At 42.0% G+C, this 24,984-nt stretch overlaps 1 protein-coding gene and 1 pseudogene across 4 annotated transcripts in view; one reads left to right on the top strand and one right to left on the bottom strand.

Moving 5' to 3' along the window:
- Positions 1–24,984, top strand: part of LOC137650100 (signal peptide peptidase-like 2B) — a 407,178-nt gene that overhangs the window by 117,978 nt on the left and 264,216 nt on the right. The window lies entirely within an intron of this gene.
- The window catches only part of LOC137649860 (signal peptide peptidase-like 2B), a 190,560-nt pseudogene continuing 170,908 nt past the window's right edge, over positions 5,333–24,984 (bottom strand).

The following is a 24,984-nucleotide window of genomic DNA, read 5'->3' as shown; positions in this document are numbered from 1 at the left end:
TATTTTACAACAGCAAAATCTATGTGCAAAATCTGTAACTTTAAATGACACTTTGTAAAATGTTATAAGCATTATTAAGCATCGTCAATTCCGAAGCAGGCTGATGATGGACGACGAAGTAATTAGTGTAGATTTGCCATATCACTCAAAAGTACGCTGGTTGTCGCAAAGGAAAGTATTGGTCAAAATTTTTTCTTCACGAAGGCAAATTATTGACTTTTTCAAAGAAAACAACAAGTATTGTTATTTATCAGATCCAAGTTTTTACAGAGATGTGATGTGATGTCAAAATAAATTGAGTTAAACAATTCACTGCAAGGCAAAAATAAATGTATATGACATGTAGCAAAAAATTCAGGCATTTAGAAAGAAACTGTTGCATTTCAAGTCCCTTTTGGCTCAATCCAAACTTTCAGAAGAACACTTTCCCCAGCTTACGAGAGTAATGAGTGGAACTGAGGATATCTATGGACATTTTAAAGAATATGGGTCTATTTTAGACACATTGATAAAAGAATACAATAGAAGATTCAATGATTTTGAAAAGCATAGCATCACACTGAAACGTGCTTTTCAATCTCACATAGTTGATGTTTCAGAGGCTCCTGAAGAGTTACAAATGGAGCTTATTGAAATGTCTGAGGATAATATCCTGAAGTCTCGTTTTGACAAGAGAGAAAACCCCGTGGAAATTAGGGAAACGCTATTGAATATCCTCGTCTTCGTGAACATGCACGACGATTGATTTCCTGTTTTTCTTCAACATACTGTTGTGAACCCACATTTTCGTACTTGGCGCAAATCAAGAATTCACTGAGAACTCAGTTGACAGACGAGCATTTGGAGGACCACTTGAGACTAAGAAATACTATGCTAGAGCCAGATATCAAAATGATTCCTCAAAAGAAGCAAACCCAAAGAAATCATTAATATGTGTATAAAAATGTACATGCTTGCTAACTGTTTATTGAATATTTGAAAAATTTTACATCCTCGATGCCTATATGATATCATTTTATAATATTATTCCTTTACTTGTTCATTGAATACAAAAAACCTTCTTTCTTAATTGAAATAATTTCCTTATTACTTTGAAAACTTCTTACATAAATGAAATATTTGAAAATTCTATGTTTTCGATATTATTCATTTACATATTACTTGTATAAAAAGTACAGACTTAAAAAAAGATATTTGAAAATATTATACTTTCGTTTTCTATAAACCTATCTTTTTCATTAGATTACTAATAAATTACTGAAGCGATAAAATAACTTTACAAAATTTCTATGCGGCCTTTATGAGGGATGATGAATTGTAAGATGGCCTTCATGCACAAAAAGGTTCCCCACCCTTGCGGCCTAGGGGATGTAACTGCATCTGAGAATCCTCCTTTTCTCTTCAGGGAAGAAGCCAAGGTTCCTCGCAGTAGGTCTGCTGGTGCTGTTGGATGGGAGGTCTCTGAAAAGCAAGATGACATGGCAGGCCCGAAGGCGTGCATCCACTGCTCTGACCAAGGCACTGAACCAAGGCTGCTTGCTGAACGATGCGCTGTCAGAAAGATCCTCTGAAGGGAAAGGGACAAAAGATTCCTTGCAAAGAATCTCTAACGATGTTTGCGGTGGTGGGTCCACCTTCGAAGATGGAATCTTCGGGATCCTGAACCCTCCTGTGGAGCCTCCTTTCCCTTTCCCCGCTGGTCGCGCTGTAATGCATTTGCAGGGAGGGGAAAGTAGCGACGGTGACTTGTTATAATCTATACTGTGAAGTTCCTTTTGCCTGCAAGATCGTTTTGAAGCTGGGGGAACCTGCCCTAGGACTTGGCGCAAGTGCGCCAGAGAGCGCTGGTGTGTTGGCGAGCCGTAGAGTGCTTGCATGCAGGAGTGATGGCACGCAGTAAGGCGCTTAGGAGAGCCCTGACGTGCAGGAAAACCTTGCTGTGAATGAAGGCGCTGACATGTAGGAGAGTGCAGCTGCGCAGGGAAGCTGCGCTGACGCATAGGAGAACCCAGCTGCGCAGGGGAACGCTGTTACGCTGGCGAGCTGGTAGATGCTGAAAAATCTCTGGAAAAGCGAGAATGCACTGGAGAGAGCAGGCGAACGGGAGATCACTGGGGCATTGGAAGGCGCTGAAGACCAGGCAAACACTGATGCACCGAAGAGTGCTGAGGCACTGGAGAGCGCTGACACACTGGAGAGCGCTAACACACTGGAGAGCGATGAAGCTCTGGAAAGTATTGGAGTGCTGGAGGGTGCTCACGAGATGCTGGTGAGGGCTGGTGCACTGAAGGGTGCTGGAGTACTGGAGAGCGTTAGCGCAGCCAAACGCTTTAGAATTGCATATGAGCAGGCAGACGAGGAACAGGAGACTGGAACGGAGAAGGTAGGTCAGCAGGTCAGTGTGTAGGAAGGTCTGGAATAGGGATGTGCCCTTTGGAAGGGCGAACATCCTCTGACAGGGATTGTGAACAATCCACAGAAGAGTCCAGGGCTAAAGTTCGAGGACTAGCAGCAGCATGGTCGGGAGATGGTCCGGGAATAGGCCAAGGGGCTGGAAGACAACTTAAGCGGAGGCTCTTCCGTGGGAGGCAACTAAGAAAACAAGGCTGAAGAAGCGAAGAGACGTCCTTTTACCAAGCGCAGGGCGATCTCTGCAAGATCAAAGACGCCCTCTAGGGACCAGGGGATCAGCAAGCCGACCTTTAGAAGCTGCAATCCTCCGCAGAGGAGTCTCTATGAGTGAACTCACCCGAGGAGGAGAAACACTTGCAGGAGAGACAGACGAAGGACTCCTGGAGATTCTGAAGGTGCAGGGGTATCGGCAGCGGCCACAGAAGATGCCTCAGACAATCCAACATCGACGCACGATAGAGGATCCAACTCCGAAGTCGACGAAAGCTGCACACTAGCACCATGAATGATGAATTTTGCAGCAAGGAGTCCTCTGAAGGTGGACCTAGAAGCCCCAAGGATGACCACACCTGTGAAAAGGGAGACAGAGACAAGGCCTCACCTGGGGGAGATGTGGGGCCGCTTCACTAAGGGAAGCAGCATCATCTCTCGAGGACCGGGGTTAACCATAAATTAAAGGGTCTACGCTCCTACTCGTCGGTCTCTCAGATAAGACCGAACGAGCAGGAGCTTTGGAGGAAGGTCGGGAAGCGGAAGAAGAGGTCTTGGGATTTTCCTCTTCAAAGAAACCTTCGAAGGAAAAATATCCCGCTTTGACTTCTTCCGCCGTCGCCCAAACCTTTCCCAATGGGAAGCAGACCACTCCCAACACTCACTACACCAGTTATCACTATCACACCGTTGACCTCTGCAGAGGGACAAAGGGTGTGGCAATCGGTGTCCATGGCTGACATGAAGGTTCTGCAGGGCAGGCCTTCATGTCTAAGGCAAGTGTGCATGGTTGGCAGAAGTCAACACACACTAATCAAAGAGAATGCACAAACAAATGCAATTAACGGCAGTCGAAAATTGGGGAGGATGAAGAACGGCAACGACTGTTCACCATCTGAGCAAAAAGCAAAGTGAGCCAAATCACAGGTGTGTGAGCGGGAGCGGTAGCAAGCTATCCCCTACCGCCCCGTAACTAGCGGAATGGATAGTTAACCCTAGCTAAAATTTTAATGGATCGTCCTTTAAGCTTCGCTAAAAGTAATAATTCCTAATAGATAGCGTATGTTTGTATTCCAGTTACAGAACAAATACAAACTGCATAAAAATAATTTGTGATTTTTTCTTACACCAATACTGTATAAGTCATCATCCTGTAATAGGAGTCTTATCCTTAGGTGGGAGGATATTCCTATAAACAAGCTGGCTGGTTTAAAATCCTGGGATGTCATGACATTCGGACCTGAAGAGATGCAAGGGCGACAAGTTTTGACTCCAATCCACCTCCTAACTATCTGAGAAAAGATTCATAGGTGATAGGTTAGGTTTTTGTCTTGAGGCATGTGGCCATAGATAAATCTATAATGTAATGTAATGTGTTTACATTTCCGTCCACCCTGGCCGCTTAGTACGGAAGATGGGGGAAATATTTACATATTTATCAATACAGAATAGTTGCTTGGTATGGAAGTTTACCTGCATCAAATCCTATAAAGGACAGTGAAAAACAGCACGATCGCTATACAGTACTGCAAAGGAGGGGAAAGAGGGAAAGAAAAAGGCCAGACATTCTTACCTCTCATTCCCTGATTAACATTGTGGTTGCTATATTAGGCTAATAGCTTTATGTCTATAAAGTAACCCCGTACGCTACATAACCAACTGAGAAGCTACCACAGGTCCAAGTGAGAACGTTTCACAACATTTGTGGGCTTAATCCCTCAAACACTTGTGCTACTGACTGGTTCTTCTTAGAGACTGGTTGCATCAATCCCTCTGACTTCATGTGTGTGCATTTGTGCAGATTCTTCCGGGTCCTTTGTTGGAAGATGCTTTTTTCTTAGTTTTTCGAACCAAAAGTACATGATGTTTCTGAAAATTTTCTTCTTGTACCTGCCTGAGCTAATGAACAGGTTTTGAGGCTGCCTTCTGAAAAACAGAGTTCACTTCAAGAAGAATGTTAGTGCCCACACAGGGTAAAAAAGCTATTTACCTTGATCATCAGTCACATCCCTAAGTGAAGAGATGGTCACAAGCCTGGGGTCGTCAATGGCTGAAATCTTAGTTTTGGCTACAAACTCGGGGACAAAGGTAAAGGAGATGCTACTCCATCCCTTAATACGACTAACAATACATGAGATTCTGTGGAGTTCACCTATCTTTGCTGAAACCCGAGCAAACAATAAAACTGTCAAATGTGTCAGAGCCTTGTTGGACACTTCCCACAAAGGTTTGTACATGGCCCTTTTTTTAGACTTAAATATTTTAGTGATGTTCCAGGCAGGAGGTATGAGTTCTCATGGAGGGCAGGATTGCTTGAAGCCCCTCATGAGCATAGCCAATTCTCACAGTGCAGAAAGGTTTAAGCACTTCTGTCTAAAGACCTGGCTCAAGGCTAAGCAATAGCCTTTCACCACTGAAACTAAGAGAACCTTCTATATGCAAACGTAGATAAGAGAGTAAGCTACTAGCTGGATATAAGATCTTACTGGATAAGTACCCCTTCTATAACATCAATCACAGAAGATGGCTGACTCAAAGTGTCAATAAAATGAGCTACTTGAGTAGAAGTAATATGAACAAAAGGTGGGGTTCATAGAAATAAAATGAGTTTCATTTGATTGGAACAGTAATATACAGTATTCCCATATAATATACTGTACTATCTTTTACAGAAAATCAAATCATATCTGACAAAGAAAAATCTTATCCATTACCTGAATGTTATTCCTAATATGTCCTGAAGTATCCATGCCCATGGTTCTTTCCTCATGACAACCCATGCAATGGGCAAGCTAAAGGAGAAAATCAGCAACAAGATCTGTCTGAACTCTAGCGTGCCTCTTACAATATAAATGTTGAAGTATGGCGTTCTGAGGGAGGAAAAAAGAAAATTAGTCAATACAAGGTCAATAAAAATGTCTGGTTAAATTACCTAATAATAAAAGCCTTGGATATCCTTACAATAACATGAAAATAACTTAGTCTTGCAATTATCCTCATTCATAATTACAGTAATCTATTTATGTATGACATTATTAATTCAACACATTTAGGGAAGATTTATATGGGCAGTTTAATACTAAAAATTATCTGTAATAAAAAACAGACATCAAGTAAAAAAAAAAATTGATGCTTGAAAGCTTTCTTAAGAATATCACAATGTTTGAAAACGCAATGTACTTTGGGCGAGTCAAATTCTTACGTAACCTTTAATCTCTTATGTATAATGACCGTGATCTTATTCTGCTAACTGATTTCATTAGCAGAGTATGCATACCTGGTACAGTCACTACATGGTATACAGTGATACCTCTACATACGATCTTAATTCGTTCCAGAAACTACTTCGTATGTTAAAACGATCGTATGTTGGAGCAAATATTCCCATAAGAATACATGGTAATTGATTTAATTCGTTCCTCAGCCTAAAATCCCATAATAAATCCTTAATAAATGGCTACACATAATTACACATGACATTAATACAATGCCTGTATAACAAATACATATTACAAACCAAAAAAAAGAATACATAATAATGAAATAATAAATAAAAAACGGGTTGTAATGCAACACTTTACCTTAGCGACAGGCCAGCGCAGATGTAGGGACTTCTAAGCAGGAGACGGAAGATCAGCGAGGAAGTAGGAACGGTGACTTTGTACGATAACGTGTACGATAACTTACACTAACTTACACTACTACGTGAACTTTAACTTAACTTAGCTTATTCTTTTTTTTCATTTTTATAATCTTATATTTTTTTTTTACATTTTTTCTTTTTTTATTTTTTATTTTCAGCACTTTCACTCGATTCGGTCTTCCTTTTCTTTGCTTCACTTTCTTTCTTTTCATCATGATCACTAGACCGTTTTAAAGAAACTATCGAGTGAAAGTTGCTTTGTACGGCTTTTGAGGATTTTTCTAAAAAGCGTTAAGCAAACATCATCGAACTGCGCAACAACACGGCAAACCTGAAGTTTCTGTGGTGATGCTTGTCGATGAAATCAACAACGTGTTGATGATATGCCAACATCTGTTTTATTTCCGCCGTACCTAAGATTTCGCCTACCTCCTCGATCTCCTCCGACTCACTCAACTGCGCTTGGAACTCATCATGCTACATGGCTTGCAGCTCCTTGAGTTCCTCGGTGGTGAGCTCTTCGTGATGCTCATCGACGAGTTCGGTGATGTCATCTTCATCCACCTCCAGACCCATGGACTTGCCAAGTTATACAATCTCTTCGACGTCTTCCTCGGCGGCAAGCACAGGTTCATTCTTGGGGTCAAAACCTTCGAAATCTCTGGGAGCAACAGCATCAGGCCCAAGCTTCTTCCAAGCGGAATTCAGGGTCCGACGAGTTACTCCCTCCCAAGCCTGATCAATGATCTTTAAGCAGTGCACGATATTCAAGTGGCTCCTCCAAAATTCACGCAAAGTTAAGTTGGTGCTTTGCGTGACATTAAAGCACTGCTTAAATAAGTGCTTGGTGTACAGCTTCTTAAAATTAGAGATGACTTGCTGGTCCATGGGCTGGAGGATAGGGGTGGTATTCGGTGGAAGATACAACACCTTGATGAATTTGTATTCATCGATGATATCATCTTTGAGTCCTGGGGGGTGAGCGGGTGCATTGTCCAAACAAAGCAAGCACTTCAAAGGCAAATTCCTTTCCTGAAGATACTTCTTGACAGCAGGGCCGAAAACTATGTTTACCCATTCCACAAAGATATGCCTAGTAACCCAAGCCTTAGAATTAGAACGCCATAGAACATGTAGCAGGTCTTTATTAATTCTATGTGCTTTAAATGCCCTAGGGTTTTCGGAATGGTAAACTAACAGAGGCTTAATTTTGCAGTCCCCGCTGGCGTTGGCACAAAGCGCAAGAGTCAACCGATCCTTCATTGGCTTATGTCCAGGCATTTTCTTCTCTTCAGCGGTAATGTACGTTCGACTAGGCATCTTTTTCCAAAACAGACCGGTTTCATCACAGTTGAAAACCTGCTGCTCTACGTAACCTTCCTCCGCCACGATGCTTTCGAACTTCTTAACAAAGTCTTTAGCAGCCTTAGTGTCCGAACTCGAAGCTTCTCCATGACGAACAACTAGATGAATCCCGGTCCGTTTCCTAAATTTCTCGAACCAACCTTGAGACGCCTTGAATTCCTCCGTCGTAGGATCGGCTGAACTCTCCCCAGCGTCACCCCAAGAGCGCGCCGCCTTCAAGTCACTGTAGATAGTGCTGGCCTTCTCACAAATAATCGTTTCCGTGATCGTATCGCCAACAATCTCCTTGTCTTTGATCCATATTAACAAAAGTCGTTCCATCTCTTCAAAGGTAAGGCTACGACGTTTAGAAATAATCGTGATCCCCTTTGAAGGTTTCACTTATTTAATGGCTGACTTCTGTTTTATGATCGTCGAGATCGTCGACATATTCCGGCCATGTTGTTTAGCCAGATCGCTAACACGTACACCTCGCTCATGCTTTTCTATGATTTCCAGCTTTAATTCTAATGAAAGCATAGACTTCCCCTTTTTCTCACCACTGCTACTACTTCCTGAACTGAAACTAAGCTTTTTAGGACCCATGATTACGGAACACAGAAAACAACACGTGAAAAGGCAAGATAAAAAACTGTTAAAACTGAGCGAATAGAGAACAACCACACGATGCGCACGCGATGAGAGGACTGATCAAGGTGACGCTCGATTGGCGTCCCTCCGATGTGCTGCCGTCTAGCGGCGTCAACAACAAACTACGCTGGACGCTTTCGAGAAAATTCCACGGGTAAATGTATTGTTTATGTCGTATGTTGGAGCAACACTTCGTATGTTGAGACAGAAATTTGGTCGAATTTTACTTTATGTTGGAAAATTCGTATGTTGGAACAATTGTATGTAGAGGTTCCACTGTAATTCTAAAGCTGTGACTATGAGAGAAGGACAACTCTGAGACACGTAAGAAGCTATAGAGATGCAGATATTGGTAGTGATCACCAGCTCCTCATTGTCACACTGAAATTAAAACTGAAAGCACCCAACTGAAATGCAGATAGAATACTGAGGTTTGACACAACTAAGCTTTTATAAGATGATCACAGAGAAAATTTTGCAATTGAATGTAGGAATCGATTTGCAGTCGACTAAGAGACGAAAATCAGAAAATTAATGAAGAATGGTGTGATATTAAGAATATATATCAGTCAGTTGGTAGTGAGGTTTGGGATATGCAGTTACAAGGAGAAAACCATGGATATCAAATGATACTTGGGATACTATAAAAAGGAGACAAAGACGGAAATTTATTGTTGAAAGTTTTCAAGGAAGTAATAAAAATTACAAGGTAGAGCATTCTAAGTATTCCAGTATTGATAGTGAAGTCAAAAGAAAAGCTAGGAATGACTAGAGAATATTTAGACAGGAAAACAGATAAGGCTGACAAAGCTATGAATTCAGGTAGTGGCTATGGTGTAAGAATCGCTCACAGAATTATTAATGAAATTTCTATTGGGGCAAAGAAGAAGAAGCATATACCCATCAAAAAGAGAGATGGATCTGTAAAAACAACAGAAGATGAAGAAAGGCAACATTGGGTGGAACACTTTAGTGAGGTCAAGAATAAAAGATATGAAGGGAATAATTTGATTGATAGATTGATATACCTGAAGCTGAGCAAGACCTTGATGGACCCATGAATGAATTCAGTGTGTTTGAAGTCAAAGCTATCATTAAGAAACTCAAGAGATGGAAACGATGGAATAACTGCTGAGATGGTAATGGCCGAAAATAAAGCGACTCCCAGAGTTCTCACATGATTATTAAATAAAATGTCGTGTAAAGAGGGAAACCCTGATGAATGGGAGCTAGGAGTGTTGGTGAAAATGACCCAAAAAAGAAGAAAAAAAAAAGGTCTGACTGATTACAATAATAATAAGCATAACACTTACATCAGTTGTCATAAAAAAATATAGTAAGCTCATTCTAAAGAGACTAGAGAAAAGGGTTGATGAAAAGCTGAGAGATGAACAACCAAGACTTCAAAAAGGTAGAAGTTACACTGACCAAATTTTCATTTTAAGACATGTGGTACAACAATGTGTAAAATATAGAAATCCACTTTTGTGGACTATGAAAAGGCCTTTGATAGTGTGCATCAGAAAGTTTTGTTGAGTCCGGCAACATTAGGGAGTTTCTCTTAAATACAGTGGAACCTCTACATACGATCTTAATTCGTTCCAGAAACTGCTTCGTACGTTAAAATAATCGTATGTTGGAGCAAATATTCCCATAAGAATACACTGTAATTTGTATAATTTGTTCCACACCCAAAAAACCTATAATAACTCCTTAATAAATTACTACATATAATTACACATAACAATAACATAATTGCATATTATGAAAAAAGGATGTAAAAAAGATAATTATAAAGACATAATAAATAAAAAATGTGTTTTTATTGTCACTTTACCTTAGAGACAGGCCAACGCAGGTGTAGGATTTGCTACGCCAGGAGGAGACGGATGATCGGCGAGAAGGTAGACATGGCGTTAACATGTTCTTTAAATAAATACTCTCTCTCTCTCTCTCTCTCTCTCTCTCTCTCTCTCTCTCTCTCTCTCTCTCTCTCTCTCTCTCTCTCTCTCTTTGTAATTCTTCACTATTAGTGTTAGAGACGTCTATTAATTTTTTCTGAGAGAGAGAGAGAGAGAGAGAGAGAGAGAGAGAGAGAGAGAGAGAGAGAGAGAGAGAGAGAGAGAGAGAGAGAGAGAGAGATTAAACAAAAATGTGTGTACATATGATTTTTAACAGGGTCAACGAGTTGAAAGACAATTAAATGTAACTAAAAAAACAATATCAGCGAATCTGAATTCCTTTATTAACTAAAACAAATATTGATACAAACACACTCGTGTGTGTATGCACAAACACACACAGGTGTAGGAATTCTTATGCAGGAGACACGACCGGCGAGAAGACAGAGATGGTGACTGCGATAACGTATCGTAACTTACACTACGGAAACTTTAATCTAACTTAGCTTATTTATTTACTTTTATTTTTATATTTCATATCTTTTAAATTTTTTTTCTTTTGATTTTTAATTTTCATCACTTTCAGTGACGAGTTACGGTACGTTATCACAGTCACCATCTCTACCTCCTCCCCGACAGTCTGTCTCTTACTGCGTAGCAATGCCTGCACCTGTGTGTGTGTGTTTGTGTATACGCACACGAGTGTGTTTGTACCAATATTTGTTTTAGTTAATAAAGGAATTCAGATTCGCTGTTATTACTTTCGTAATTACATGTAATTGTTTTTCAACTCGTTGACACTGTTAAAAATCATATGTGCTCTAAACACATTTTTGTTTAATCTCTCTCTCTCTCTAACGTCTCTAACACTATAACAGCGAAGAAGAGCAAGAGAGAGAGAGAGAGAGAGAGAGAGAGAGAGAGAGAGAGAGAGAGAGAGAGAGAGAGAGAGAGAGAGATTTTCTTTCTTTCTGTTCATCACGCTGGCCCTTCTCAAAAATGATCGTTGCCAGCAATCTCTTTGTCCTTTATCCCTATCAACAAAAGGCGTTCTATCTCTTTCAGGGTATTGCTACGATGTCTTGTAATAATGGTGATCCCCTTCGATGGTTTATCTGCTTTAATGGCTGCCTTCTGCTTGATGATTGTCGAGATCATAGGCCTATTCCGGCCATATTGTTTAGCCATATCACTAACATGCACACTGCTTTCATGTTTATCTATAATTTCTTGCTTCAATTCGAATGTAAGAATTGCCTTCTTCCTTTTCTCACCACTTCCTGTACTAAAACTTAGCTTCTTAGGCACCATGATTATAGGTAAAATCAAAAAGGAAATGTGAGAAATGGAAGAAAATAAGCACTGATAATAACAGACCAGAGGACAACCACACGATACACACAAGAACAGAGAACAGAGCACTCGACGCTCAATGGCGTCCCTCTTACGTGCTGCCATCTACTGGCGTAAACAAGATCTACATCGGATGTTGGAGCATTACTTCGGGTGTCGAGACAAAAATTTGATGGAATTTTACTTTGGATGTTGGAACAATTGTATGTAAAGACAATCGTATGTAGAGGTTCCACTGTATGTAAATTTCATCAAGTCTGTTCATGAGCATATGTTAGTGGAGTCCTATCAAATGAATTTCCAGAGAACAGTGGAGTACTCCAAGGGAATGTGTTGTCACTTTTGTTGTTTATTCTCCTCATGGATTTTGTAAAGCATAGAACAGTTGGGGATGGTGGAGAAGGATTGGACTGGATTGGTAACAGGAAATTAGCTGATCTAGAGTATGCTGACGGCGCTGTCCTTATTAACAAAACACCACAGGACTTCCAAAGCTTGCTTAACAGAATGCATAAAATATTGCATGAGGCTGGGCTCAAGATAAATAGAAGAAAGACACAGATGATGAGAACTAAATATGAAATGGATGATGAAATATCATTGGAAGGAGATAGGATTAATGAGGTAGAATTATTTAAATATTCAGGAACAATGATTTCTAAGACAGGATCTTTAGAATTTGAGATTAATGAAAGATAAAAAAAAGCAAACCAGACAATGGCTAGGTTAAGAAAAAATTTTGAAATCAAATCGCCTGAAATTGTTAACAGAACACCACAGGACTTCAAAAGCTTGCTTACCAGAATGCATGAAATATTACATGAAGCTGGGGTCAAGATACATGAAAGAAAGACACAGATGATAAGAATTGAATATGAAATGGATGATGAAATATCATTGGAAGGAAAAAGAATTAATGAGGTAAAATTATTCAAATATTCAGGAACTATTATTTCTAATACAGGATCTATAGAATTTGAGATTAATGAAAGATAGAAATAAGCAAACCAGACAATGGCTAGGTTAAGTAAAATTTGGAAATAAAATCGCCTGAAATTACATATAAAACTCAGGCTATATATCAGTTTATTGAGATCGGTATTACTTTATGGACACGAGTCGTGGTATAACAATGAAATAACATCCAACAGATTTTGTAGATTTGAGAACAAAGCCCACAGAAGAATATTGGGAGTTAAATGGCATGACAGGATTAGAAATGAAACTATAAAAAAGATTACTCGAATGTCATGTGGATGAAATCATGGCGAGGGGTAGATGGAGATGGTTTAGCCATGCTCTTCCCACACCCCAAGAGAGATTAGTTCACCAAACTTTTAACTGGGCTCCACAAGGCACTAGAAGAGTTGGAAGACCCAGGCCTACATGGCTGAGGACTATTTAGCATGAAATCAAATGAAGTAGGCGATGATGAATGGAGAATTACTGATTTAAAAACTAAAGATAGAGAAGACTGGTGAGATCTGACCGAGGCCTTTTGCATCAATAGGCGTAAGAGGAGATGATAATGATAATAACTGTGATCAAATTTACATTTGATGTTCAAATTTTAAACTTGGTTTGAAAGCCAGAAATTAAAATCAATCACAAGAAATCCTCAGACAGTGAAGTCCATTTGCATTTGTAATATGTTACCTGGTAACTCCACTGCTGGGCAGCATTACATGCTAATGTGATGGTCAAAGACTAGTGGGGGGTTGAGGCAGAACCTTTGCTTAAATGACTCAGGTTTGTACAGCTAATAAAAATAAAATGATCTTAAAATTTGTAGTTTATTCATATGGAGATAAAAACTTCTGAGTCATTTAAAATGGAGTCTTCCTTAGGTGGGAGAGAGTTCCTATTAGAGGGGTTCACACACTCTAGGAAAATCACAATAGTAGAACCAGACTTTAGGCAAAAGTAAAAGGTAAGTCGATAACAATGGTTCAACCTGCTCGTGGAGAGGCAAGGTCGTGATGTCTTTGCCCTCTAGGTTCAGACTAAGAGAGAGATGAAGCCATGTACAAAATATCAAAATATTAGATACGAGTACAGTATATACATTCAAAAATAAAAACTTGTTATTCTCACCTGCATTAGGGTGTGATCCAGTGAGCACTCTTGGACCCATCTTGTGAGTGTGTTCAGACTTGATACATATTTAATACCCTTATAATGCAAAGAACAACCAATGGCATGATAAAGGGTTGTGTGTCCCATAAGAGCATAAGGTAAATTATTTGCTGACCCGCAACAATAGGACCTAAAGAAAAAGTGTCCAAGGATCTTTGAGTATAATCTTTCAGGTAGTGATCTGTGAAGGTACTGTATTCTGCCTTCTCATGACACATGCAATAAGAACTTGGGCTACCAACTGGTTTTTGTGAAAAGCTAAGGTAGCTACAAGACCACGTACATCATGTGCTCTGGGGGGAAGAATTTATACGCTCTCTCATAAAGGCTTCAAATAACCAAAAAGAAAATGTTTTCCTAAAAATATTCTTTTGGGAGCAGTCTGTGCTCACAAATAAGTTTAGAAATCTAGGTCTAAATGAGGCTGCTCTCTTCAAATATTTTGACTGCTCTTAAGGTACAGTTACAGATTATCCAGATCATCAGTTACCCACCTGAGGGAGGATATTGTGAAAGAGACAAATCTATGATCAGTAATACCTGGAATTTGTCTTAGCCATAAACTCAAGAAAGAAAGGAAAAAGTTCTCTCCATCCTCTGGAAAGCAATACAAGGTAGGACAGACCAAGTAATTCGCTAACTCTTTTGGCTGATGTTAAGTCAAGGAGAAAGACATACATAAGGGTGATCCCTGTCAAGAGCTTTATTCATGGGCTCATTGAAGGGCATGCTTCAGGGACATAAGAACCTCCGTTACATTCTAAGAGGGAGGCTCGAATTCCCGAGGAGGGCAAGTCTGTTCAAAACTTCTGATGAGAGTGGAGAGTTCCCATGACAAGGAGAGATCAAGCTCTTTTAGTTTGAAAACCTGGTTCAAGGCTGAGCAGTAGTCCTTTACTGCAATGACTAAAAGGGATTTCTCATTCCTCAGGGGAACAATGGTTTGAACGGAGCAATATTCTCCCTAAAACCATAACCAAGGAATTCTGGCCATTTAGATTTATAAACTGCTAGGGACAATTTTCGGAGGTGTCCATAGTTATTTCACAGTCAGCACCAAAAATTCTCTCTTTCGGAGGAGATGCTGGATAACCTCCAACCAAAAGAAAATAGGCAGTGAACAGCCTCGTGGAACTTTCTTACATGTGGTTGGCGCAGCAAGTTTGGCCATTCTGAAAGTTCTCTCCGACTTTCCGTGAGAAGGTCCCGCAGGTCTGGATACCACTCCGCCTTTGGCTACTTCAGGGCTACTAGCGTCACTCTGACATCTCAGGACACTAATTCTGTTCAAGAATTGAAAAATAAGATACATTGGCAGAAAGGAGTAAAAGTTTAGTCCATTCCACAGGTACTGGAAAGCATCTTACATTGCTGCCACTCGGTCAGGAACTGGAGAGCAATAATCCGGGAGCTTGGCATTCAGGTGAGTGGCGAACTAAGTCACAAGATTCTTTGCCACTAAAGGAAGCAAAGACCATTCGGAACTAACTGTCGCCCATGGTCAACTCAGATGGTCTGCAAGGACGTTTCTCTTCCCAGGAATGAACCTCGTCGAGAGCGACACAATGTTGTTCTATGGCCAATGATGTAACTCTACTACTTCTTGGCATAGCACGGGGGAGGCTGTGCCACCTTGCTTGGAAATATAAGTCACTGCTATGGAGTTGTCACTCTGCAGCACCACAGAGTCAACTTTGAGAAACTCTGAGAGGTGGAGGATAACATTAGATACGTGCTTTCCTTTTCAGGAAATTGATGCAAAAGACCTTCTCTTAAGACCACAGACCTGAAATCTGTTTTCTTCCCAGGTGAGTGCCCCACCCTTGGCATAAAGCATCCAAGAATAGAAGGAATTTCAGGAGATATATGAAGGGGTGTTCCTGCCATCAGGTTCTCCTGTCTCAATCACCATTGGGGGTCTGTCACTACCTCCTCGGGTACCAACAGCAAGGTTGCAGGAGGTCCGGATGCTTGAGACCACAGGCTCCTGCAGTGAGCAAAGATGCACCTTCCTGAATGGGACCAGCTTCTCCAATGATTGATTGACGGATTTTAAGTTTTCTGGCACCCTGATATCTAAGGTCATTGATATAATTTATTACATATTATATATAAAAAATAGAGTATTCAATTAAAACCATAAAATTTAAGTTGTCATTATAAAAGTTAAATAGTTTTCAGAAGCCCTGCTTCAGAAATAAATCAAAAAGTGCCGCTTGCATAGCAGGACACATCATGTCCAAGAATCTTGGCAAGGATGAACCTGCCATCCTCACCTCGAGCCTCAAACACATATCTATTCCTTAAGTTGCTATAATTTGGGCATTCGGTCAACAAATGCCACATTGTTAAAGGTACCAAACAGTCTCCACAATACGGTTGGTGTTGGCCCATTAGCAGAAACTTGTGTGTCGACCGAGTGTGACCAATGCGGAGACGGCAAAGAGTAGTCTCTCACTTTCGGGGCATCTTGTTATATCTATAACATTCATTATTTCTTTCATCTTATTTTGAACCAAACTATCCCAATGCTGTTGCTAAATATCATAAACAAACTTCTTAATGCTAGGTGAAAAATCATTACAAAGAATGGGATACCTTCTTGGTATCAACTCAGCTGTAGCATTCTTTATGCCAATAAATCTGCCTTCTCATTTCCAGACACACCTACATGTGCTGGAATCCAACAATATCAAACTGTTATACCCCTCAATTCAATAATAAAAAGCTACTCTAAAATCTTTAAAACTTGAGGGTTATTGGAATTAAAAATTTCTGAAGCTTGTAGGACACTTCTTGCATTACTAAAAATGGTAAAATTGCACTCATCTTTTAACGCTATTTTCTCAATAGCAGTTAGTAGGACATATAATTCAGCAGTAAATATAGAGGATACTAAAGGAAGTGCACCTCTACAATTAAAACCACTACTATATACTCCAAATCTAATGCCAGCATCAGATTTGGAGCCATCAGTATAGACAAAAGTCAAATCTCTATGTTCTTCAACATGTTCCATAAAGAGCGACCTGGCTTCCCAGTCAGTCATGCTCTTTTTTATATCAATAAAATATTTACAAAAAGATAACTCCGGTAATTTCCATGGAGGAGTTGATGATATCCTACATGAGAGCACTTTATTTCTACCTGTATCTAGACTATCTACTAATGTTTTTACCCGGAAACCATAAGGTTGAGGAGATTTTGGGAGTAATTCAAAATACCTACGATGCATTACAAGGTTTGCAGTCTGACAGGCTAAAGAATTAGGGAGTCTTTGCAACCTAAACCAATACCAAACAATAGAAGACTTGGTAAAGATCTAAAGGTAATTCTCCAGCCTCAACAAGAAGGCTTGGGATAGGCGAAGTTCTAAAAGCTCCTGTGGACAATCTGATACCAGCATGGTCTATAGAATCTAATATCTTTAGTTGGCTAGGGGTGGCTGAGGAGTATATTTCACATCCATAACTAATTTTTGAAAAAATTAAGGACTTGTATTTTTAAAGTTTTGTGGTCTGCCCCCCCCCCCTAATGTATGAGATAAAACTTTTAAAAGATTCAGAGCCTCAAGACATTTTACTTTTATGGCTTTCAAGTGATGAACCTATGTTAGTCTACAATCAAATATCAACCCTAGAAATCCAGCTTCACTTACACATGAGATCCGTTGACCTTTGATGTATATATCCGGGTCTAGATGTAATCCTCGAATACGATAAAAATGGACAACAGTAGTTTTGTATTGAAAACTTAAACCCATTCATATCAGCCCACTGAATGATTTTATCATTTGTAATTTGTAGTTTTCTCTGAACCATTGCCATTCTAGCTCCAGCAAATGATATGGAGAGATCATCAGCAAATAGTGTTGAGAGAATATCTTGAGGAATGACAGAAGATATCCCATTAATGGCTAGTGCAAATAAGGTTACACTTAGCACACTACCATGGGGAACTCCTTCTTCCTGACATTTCCTCTCAGATAGGGTTTCCCCTATTCTCACTTGAAAAAATCTATTCAAAATAAATGATTGAATAAACAATGGCAGTTCTACTCGTAATCTCAAATCATGAATGGTTTTAAGTAGTATATCATATCTCTATGCAGTGTCATATGCCTTTTCAAGGTCGAAAAAGACTGTTACATGTTTCTGTTTGGAAGCAAAGGCTTCACAAATAAAGGACTCAAAGTCGTATCAACACATTAGTAGTTGAGTGCATTTTCCTAAATCCACACTGGATGGGTGATAAAATACCCTTCTTTCCCAGATACCACATCAGTCTTGCATTGACCATCTTCTCCATGATCTTACTTAAACCTCGATAGGTATCGTTATTTGACCACCTTAATTAGGTATCGATGGGTCGACCTCGGACAAAAAAATTCATATAAATTTCATTTATGAAGCAATTCACAATATTTTACTATTAAAAAAAAACTTCAAAGAATATTCTATTCTTCCAAAAAAGTAAATGAAAGCTAAATCTAAAATAAATAATCATTACAAATAAATAAAAAAAATAAGTATAAAGAAAAAGTGACTTTGCAAAAAAATTGACCTAAAATCTAAATATGGATATAAGCTAAAACTATTCTAAGCGCTTATTCTACGATAATCGAGCACAATTTGCTGAAGTCCAGGGGGCAGAGGAACCATAAGGGAATGTTTCCTGAGGTGAGAAAAAATGTGTAAGTTTTTTTTGGCTAAAAAATCTATCCTCTTTTCAACATTTTTCTGTAGTAGGTAAATGACATATTTAGTGACTCAAATTTTTACAGGATATTGTATTATTATCGTACAACAAAAATGTGGAAAAGAATCTGCACTTGGATATTATTTAGTGGTTCAAAAATTAGAATTTTTATTGTTTTTTATTTTTTTTTCTTCAGATTTCTATTTTGATTTTTTTTTCATAAATAAAATCCTTATATCCATTGCTGAGCATGTCATTTATGCATAAAAATATCAGAAATTTTATAGAAAAGAGGAATACATAGAGCTATGCCAGCTTATTTCAGATATGCTCACAAAATGGCCGCCAACCACACCAACTTGGAAGGTCAAATCTGCTACCTGTCAATATCAGCGAGTCATTTACTTATAAAATTCTTCGAGGATTTGCAGAAAATTATTAAGGTAGCTAAAATGACAAATTCATAGATAATTTGTATTTTTCCTAACTATACAAACCTTAGCTATTTAATAGGGGTATTACTTTCGGCGTAGCTGAAATGACGAGCCATTAAAATTTAACGAGGGTTTACTACCCACACCACTAGTTAGCGGGGGTAGGGGAGGGTAGCTTGCTACCCCCCTCACACACACCTGTGCTTGAGCTCACTTTGCTTGGAGGTAGGACTTCAAGGGGGATAGGGCTGGCGGGCAAGTTGGATTAAATAGCTAAGGTTTGTATAGTTAGGAAAAACACAAATTATGTACGAATGTCATTTGTTCCGTAACTAGAATACAAACCATGCTATTTAATAGGGGTGACTCACCCATTAGGAAGGGTGGACGTCCCTGCCAGTCTGGCTTTTTGGCTATGCCCGGGGGCTCGTTATTTGAGTGTGTAAGCACCCAAGAAATAAGGAGTCCCTGCACCTCACTAGAACCTTGCTACGTAAGGACTGCGGCCTATGCAAGCTGTGTGTGAAGGTACGAAGAAGTGTGACTGGTCCTAGGAAGTTATTCTGAAGTTCTTTAAATGTTAACTTGTAGCCTAGGACTTTCCCAATACTACCTCGTCAGGGTATGGGGACGTAAAAGTATTAGTCTTAATACTAGGAACACAAGGAAGCATGGTTTACCCGCAGTGGTTTGAGGTCAGCTATGCAGAGAACCCAGGATGCTGCTTTCCCCACGAGAGGGTAGGATGAAGAAAAGAATAAGAGCCAGTCAAATCTTTTCATTCACACAGATTATAACCCGGTAACAGTGCCCTCAACCTTCTGCTACTTGTCCAATAAGGAGCTTGAGGTATACAACCATGTGCAGCCACCATCAGACCGATAGAGATCGTATCGAGTTCCTGTGGGTCACGCCTTGCAGGAGAAAGGTTGTGAAAGTCACCTGGAGCATTCACATCCTTTCTTGTAAAACCTGCGTCAAAGAGTAATCTGTTAAGAAGGACCAGGGGCATAGTTATGCCCCTGACACTGTAAGTCGTCATGTCGAGATGATGTTTCGGTGATCCTCCTCTAGTCTCTCTCGGTGCTGACAAGAGGAGGGACCCGGGTAGGCTATTGCTGTTTTCTTTAGGTAAAGTCTCATACCTTACCCTGGGTACAGTAACGGATGATCTGGATCGTCCGTTACCTATTTGAGACTTGTGTAGGATCCGTCACCTCTGGAGACTGTGTCTGGTGACATACTCAGGGACGAAACTGAACCTTGTCTTTCGCCCTTCTCAATAATGGATGATGTCGAAAGAGAGACCATGAAGTTCCTCAAATCGTATGGTTGCTGTCCGAGTGTGTAGGAGCATTGTGTTCTTAAATCAGGAGGAAATTTGTTGCCTGGTGAAGTGGAACACAAGGAGGTCCCTTTAGGGATCGGAGATTGAACTATGTTCTGAAAGGAAGGTCTCAATTCCGACTGGGGAAAGGCATGTAGTAAGTCCATATGAGTTAGGAAAAGTCTATCGATGAAAGGCTGTACCTTTCTTTCAGTATGAAGGTGAAGGATCAAGGTTGAGTGATCATCTTTACCTGTCGAAACTGAATAGGGGATCTTTTCCTCTTGCATATACTCGAGGATTCCGGCATTGCTGGAATCGAGGTATCGAGTGAAGAGACACTTTCCCATGACGCCAACCACACAAGACGTGACACTGCATGGTAGACTGAGGCTGAGGAACTCCTCAGGTATCTAGACAACCTCTTTGCAAAGAGGTATTGGGTAGTCTTCAGGCGTACACTCATAGCAAAGCTATAGCTTGTGGTAGGTTTCGAAGTGGGTTGTCTGATATGCGGAGAGGGTTCTCTTGGAGGCTCTATAAGGAGCTGCAAAAGGTTTGGAAACCTTTCTGCATAATGCCATAGCGGAGCTAGGAGAGTCCTTGAGAGGTTGACCGATGTTCTAACCTTCTTGAGTGCCCTTCTTCATATAAAACAGGGACGAGACATAAACGTCATTGTTGTACCCACCATTGTTGCCAGAGAGCCTTGGGGTCTAGGGCTGGTGAGCAACGGTAGCCTGAGGTTCTGGAGCATTGTGAACAGACCCCCTGGTTGGAGGACCTCGTAAAGTCAGGACTTTGTTGGCTACATGGCGATCCAAACTCCATTCGGTATACCTATCTGAGATGCTGTGCACAGATTATCGGCGAGCCTGTTCTTCCAGTCTAGAATGAAGCGGGCTGAAAGTGGTACCGAACGGACTTCGGCCCATCTTAGTGTTTATACTATTAGATGGGAAGATTCTACAAGCCAATTCCTACTTGCTTGTCGATGTGAGTCTCTATGTGGTATGCGGTGTGTCGTCCATCACATCACTGAGTGGTCTGTTAGGTACTGATGAGGCTGTTGAAGGACCGGAAAGTTGGCCTTCATCTCTTAAGAGATCTAAGTGAAGGTACCTTCGGGCTCTGTCCAGAGGGCTGAGGTCGTGTGGTGCAGCACTATGGTTCCTCCTTTCTTCTTTTTCCAACTCCAGTCTCCTGGAATGGAAGTCGTTCTCGTTTCGAGAAGGTTTTTGTGGAGATTGGTGTTTAGAATCATTCCCAGATACACCAGTCTCCTGAGAGGGAAGTAGGGAAGATTCCGTAGGTTTACCCTGATCCCTGGATCTTGGTAAAAAGACTTCAGAAGTTCCAATGTTAAAGCAAGGTTGCCACTGAGTCTGCTAAGGTCAGTCGTCCCGAGAGAGCGGAGACGGAAGCCGATCCTGTGAGACGAGGATGGGTGTAATGGAAAGATCGAAGCACAGTGCTTTGAACTGGTGTTTCTTGTTTGTCTAGACTGAATCTTCCAACCTTCCTAGATGGATGGTTTGGACCTGGGAGTAAGTGTCCTTTAGGTCCAGTGTGCAAATGAAGACCTAAGGTCTTATTAAACCTTTGATCGAACTCCAACATGGAGTGGACATCGACCCAAAGGGACAGCTCCTTGGTGATCCTTTGCATGGAAGATTGTCGACGCTGGAGTCTTGACTCGTGTCGTAAAGGAGCAGGAGCGATACCCAGTGCAAGGATTCTTCTCTGAGAGAGAATTTCTTTAGAAGGAAGGCCACGCTTAGCCTTACCACGCGCCCTGATGGGATTGATGCTATTCCTTAGAATAGAATTAATCTGGCGAAGGTTAATCAATGGTTAACCGTTGGGTATCGTGGATACTGTGCAGTTGGAGAGTGCTCGCAAGTAGTTCCCTGTTGGCAAGCCGTTGATGAGGGTTGTCGAACGTTTACCGATCACTTTAGCGCGATGGCAAACGGCCAGTAGCGAGAAGTATGTTGTATAACTTCTGATCTAGGAACTACAGGAAGCGGTTGACTAGTAAGTTCGAGTAACGAACTGCTGGCAAATAACCGATGACCAATGAATCGGTGGTCTGTGCGCCAATAGTGAGTTCGATATCAGCCAGCTGATTATGATCCCCCCTGTTTGGTCAGAGATGAGCAAGCTGAAAATGGGCTGGTCAGAGATCAGCGAGCTGAGTTCAATGATCGAAGAAAGATGAGCTGCCCATCGGTGATCTAGTGATCAGCAAGCTGATGACTGGTTATTGACTAGCAATTGATGATTGGAAATGCTAGCAATTGGAGATCGTTAGTCATTGGTGGGACTAGAGGTCACAGATCAGCATTGAGATAGCAATTGGCGATCTGGTGATCGGAGACCTAGCGATCAGTAAACTGTGAACTAGCCATCAGCAAACCGTGATCTAGGGATCAGTCTGCTGATGCTTTCCTGTTTGCTGCCACTGGTCTGTAAAGGAAAAAAGAAACTTTAGAAGAGACAGGGACCAAGGATTCCCCGATTCAATTCCCTTGTAGGATGGAATCTTCGGGATCTTGAATCCTTCTGTGGAGCCTTATTCCTCTTTTCCCGGTGGCAATGTTTATGTGCTTGCGCGGAGGAATGGGGCAATGGTGACCTGTCCAAAAAAAGTTTTACTCCTTTTTACTGACAATCGCGCGAGTGTGTAGGTGAGTCTGGAGCGATGGCACACAGGATGATGCTGGTGCTTAATATCTGGCAAGAGCTGGCGTATGAATCCGGGGACCGTAACTGCGCAGGAGGGCACAGTAAAGTGAGGAAGATCGCTGTTGCGCCGTAGGGCACTGTGTAGTTTTGTGCATTCTCCCTAGAATGCACTGAAGCGTGTGACTGGTTGCGCAAGAGTGGGAGCATTGGCGCGTGCGTGAGAGTACTACGTGGAGATTGTTGGCGCATGCGTGCGGAAGACCATCGGCATCCGCACGTAGAAGACCGTTGGAGGGCATGGAAGGCTGTGTGCGTGCATTCAAGATTATTGGAGCGCGCACACGTGAAGGCTGTCGGAGCGCACCCGCGCGTAAGGCCGTCGGTGCGCTTGCACGGTAGACTATTGGCGCACGTGCAGGATACCATCAGCGCCCGCGCGCAAAAGAAGGGCACGCAAATGCGCAATACTGTTGGTGCGCGTGCAGGAGACCCTAGCCGCTCGCACGGGGAAGAAAGTTAGTAGTGCGCGCGGAACTGTTGCCGCACGCGCATGCAAGACTACAAAGCGCACGCAAGAGCATTGGCGCTTGTGCGCTTGTTGGCGCTAGCGCGCGTGGAAAATCATCGACACGCGCGCGGGAGACCATCGGCACCCCCCGTGCGGAAGATTGTCAGCGCGTGCATGCGTACAAGACTGTTGGCACGCGGTTCGCACGCATACAAGACTATCGGCGCGCGGAAGACTATTGGCGCGCGAGCGGGAGACTATCGGTACTTGCGCGCGGAAGATCGTTGGCGCGCGGAAGATCGTTGGCGCTCGCAAGAATGTCGGCGAGCGCGTGCGGGAGACCATCGGTACTCGCGCGTGGAATATCATCGGCGCTCGCGCGCGAAGATAGCAGTGTGCGCGCGGGAGACCATCGGTACCCGCGCACTGAAGATCGTCGGCGCTTGCGCGCATAAGAATGTCGCGGGAGACCATCGGTTCCCGCCCGCGGAAGATCGTCGGCGCTCGCGCGCGTAAGAATATCGGTGAGCGCGCCCGCGAAGGTAGCGCTAGTAGGTTGGATTGTCAGCTGGTAGGTTGCCCAATGGCAAGACGATCAGGAACTGGGATGTGCCCTTTAAAAAAGGGCGAGCATCCACCAATGGGACCTTAAGCAGGTCTGCTTTAGAGTCCAGGACCGAAGTCCTTCGTTGCAGCACAAGGTTGCGCTGGTAGATCAGTAGGTCAGCTGGCAGGACGATCAGGAACTGGGATGTGCCCTTTGGAAGGGCGAGCATCCACCGATGGGACCGTAAAAGGTCCGTGTCAGAGTCCAGAACCGAAGTCCAAAGGACTACGTTCCCACACAAGGTTGCACTGGTAGATCGGTAGGTCACTGGAAGGTCTGCTTGATCCTCCGAGGATGTGTCTCTATGAGAGGCCTCTCCCGCGAACGAGAGAGGTGACTACTTTGTAGAAGAGACTTGAAGACACTCGTGATGACGCCCCTTAGGGCCGCTGGACCAGCAAGCTGACCTTATCAGTAGCGATCCTCCCAAGAGGAGTCTCTAAGAGTGGCCTCTCTCACGAACGAGAGAGGTGACACTTCGTAGAAGAAACTTGAAGACACTCGTGATGATGCCCCTTAGGGCCGGTGGATCAGCAAGCTGACCTTAGCAGTAGCGATCCTCCAAAGAGGAGTCTCTATGAGTGGCCTCTCTCGCAAACGAGAGAGGTGAACACTTCGTAGAAGAGACTTGCCAAGACTGTGCTCCACCCCTGAAGAAAGAGAAACTCAGCAAGGGGGGAGAGAAGTCTGGCCGAAGGGCAGCAACTGTAGTCGGAGGCGATGAAATTTTTTTAAGGTATGGGAAGTTCTCCCTCTGAAGGGAGAAAACAACCTCACAGCTGGGGAGGAAACCTTCCTCGGAAGGGAAGTTGTCCAACTCCTGGAGGCGAACCTCCTTTAGCGTTCTAAGATGATCTGAAGTGCTGGCCATGTTGTCACGGGAGTACTTCTAAGAGAAGGGATGACGACCATGACGACGTCCTCTGAGGGACAGCAGCGACAGCAGATTCCCCAGGCATGAATAGAACAGCTCTGCTTCGTTGGCACTCTTTAGTCGAACGAAGAAAAACTGCATAGTTAACTGAGAAAATAAAATCAAATAATTATTTAACAAAACTTCCCTAGGGAGGAA

Source organism: Palaemon carinicauda, chromosome 11 (assembly GCF_036898095.1).
Source record: "Palaemon carinicauda isolate YSFRI2023 chromosome 11, ASM3689809v2, whole genome shotgun sequence".
Lineage (NCBI taxonomy): Eukaryota > Metazoa > Arthropoda > Malacostraca > Decapoda > Palaemonidae > Palaemon > Palaemon carinicauda.
Note: the sequence above shows the minus strand (reverse complement) of the source record. Positions and strands in the feature narration are given on the sequence as shown.